This window comes from Poecilia reticulata, linkage group LG13 (genome assembly GCF_000633615.1).
Source record: "Poecilia reticulata strain Guanapo linkage group LG13, Guppy_female_1.0+MT, whole genome shotgun sequence".
NCBI lineage: Eukaryota > Metazoa > Chordata > Actinopteri > Cyprinodontiformes > Poeciliidae > Poecilia > Poecilia reticulata.
In genome coordinates this window covers 10,329,101-10,331,766 of record NC_024343.1, presented here as the reverse complement: position 1 = coordinate 10,331,766, position 2,666 = coordinate 10,329,101, and positions in this window count along the sequence as shown.

Here is a 2,666-nt window from a genome sequence, read left to right as displayed (position 1 = left end):
CCTTAAATCCCTGAATTTAACATTTTAACGGGGGAAAAAAAGAGCAACGCGACTTGGATGTAACGAGTAACGTGACAATTTGTAGAAATGTAGTGAAGTAGAGATACTTACTGTAAAATGTAGTGGAGTAAAAGTAGAAAGTATCCATTATTAAATCTACTTAAGTAAAGTACAGATACACAAAAATTGTACTTAAGTACAGTAACGAAGTACTTGTACTTCGTTACTTCCTACCACTGATATTTCTGATTTATTACTGGATTTCAGAACGTTTATCAGAAGTTGCATGGTTGTCCTGTTTCACTGATATTTATCCAACTCTTCAATTTGTCTGATGATCAGTACCTTGGCTTCTTCCGGTGAACCGTTTAATTTGATATAAACCTTGCAGTTTGAGGTCCATGTTGACTGTATTTTCTTTTGTTTCCTGAGAAAACGTGCTCGTCTTGCTATATCTGCATTAATTTTGGTAAGATGCTCATTTATGTAAACATTGGATCCTTTTAATTTCATCCCTTGTTTTAGGAGTTCATTCTTATATTTCCTGTTTGTAAACCTCATGGCAATGGCAGGCTTAACTCCTTTGTTTTTTTTTTTTTTGTGGAAGTGGATGGGAACCTTCAATGCCATTGTTATCAATGTTACTGTTGCTGAAGAATGATATTACCTGGTTTTTGAAAGTTCCTTGATCTTCATCCCTTTCATCAGTAATGTTTGCCTCTGTCACAGCCCGGGCATATGATTGTGGCTTCATTTCCAACCCACTAATTACAACATCATTCATTCAACTGTATTGTTCTAAGTCAGCCACACGATGTTCCAGTTAGGCTATTTGCTTGCCTTTCTCTACATTCTGTCTCTTCAATTCTTTAACTTCCCCCATTAACTTCATAAAATTTTGTTGTGAGATTTTTGCCATCATCAGACATAAAATCCAAGGATTTCTTTATCTCCTTAAACTCTTCCTCTGTTATCGATCGGCTTTGCTTCATATTTCTTTTCGACATTTCCGTTTAATCTGAACAAGTTGATGGTCAGGCGTTGTAGGTGCAGCTCAGGTGAAGTGTTGTCGTGGCAGCAACCTCAGGAGTTGTAGCAACTGCCCAGCGTTGTAGCCTTAGCTCAGATATGGGAGGCCCATCTCAGGAGTTGTAGCCGCAGGTCAGGCGTTGTCGGAGCAGCTTCGGAGTTGTAGCCGCAGGTCAGGTGTTGTTGCAGCAACAGTAACTTAGCTTTGTAGGCGTAACTCAGGTATGGGAGGCCCACCTCAGGAGTTGTAGCCGCAAGTCATGTGTTGTCGCAGCAACAGTAGTGTGACGGTCCGACCAGTAAAACAAAAGGACAAAGGCATATATAAAAAAATATTTTCTATTTATTTTTTCCAAAGAATATCTTAACAAAAAGGTTCAACAACAAATCTAAAAAATATAACAAAATGGGCCCAAAACAAATCAACTGAGGCAACATAACTCAAGATAACAAACCAAAAGACTCACTTAACAATGAACACACAGGGGAATTTATACAAACAGGCTAGCCTACACAAACGAGGAGGGGTAGGGAAGGAGACAAAGACAAATAATGTATAAACATAAATGACTAATTTCAACTAAAACATTTTAACTTTATCACAACTATAAAAACCAAAATAAACTAATACCAAAAAGGTTTTAGCAATTATGCCATTAGTGGAGAGAGGCTATGCTATTAGTGGAGAGAGGTAGATTGTTTCACATCAAGTCCCCTGCTTCCAGCAGCCTGATGGATTGTTCCACTTCCTGGTTTTCTTTTGAGCCAACCCCCTTCTGCCAGCCAGTCCTTAAACTCAGCAAAAYAAMATATTAATGATCTTAAATAAACATAAGGCGTTTACTAACTGTGTGCACCCAAATTAGTAAACAACCTAATGCAATAACCACCACCAAAGAAAAAGTGAAATTCTAAATATATTATATGAAACACTTAAATACTAACACTGAGGAAAAGATGGAGGATCCTCCACAAGTAGCTTGGCGTTGTAGCCGAGCTCAGGTATTGGGAGGCCCACCTCAGGAGTTGTAGCCGCAGGTCAGGTGTTGTCGCAGCAGCTAGGTGTTGTCGGAGCAGCTCCAGAGTCGTAGCCGCAGGTCAGGTGTTGTCGCAGCTACAGTAACTTAGCTTTGTAGGCGTAGCTCAGGTATGGGAGGCCCACCTCAGGAGGACAATATACAATTTCATCTTGTATATTGTCATTCACCACAAAAATGTGTGAATACTTGAGTTTTCCATCTCCAGTTGAATTTCTATAGCTTAAGAAAAGAAAATTTGCAAAAAGGAGTGTCGAATGCATTTTTATTCATCTCAGTGACTCAGTTTCTTTTACTTTTCTCCAGTGAACAATTTAAGAGAATGTACAATACAAAAATATGACAAATAACATAACCCATTCAACTAATTAGCACATGTAGGGCAGTATGCAAGTGTACAGCCGTTGCAGATATATTTCTTACACCTGCAGCACACAGTTTGTGTTTTACAGTCCTTCTTTTGAGGGCAGAACTGACATCTCTTCCTCTTACTTGGCGTAGTTGGGGAAGTGGCTGTGGTAGATGGATCCTCAGGTTGAGCAGGAGCTGCTGCACTCTGAATAGCTTTCACAACTGCTGCTGAGGCTTCTGTGCGGGGGA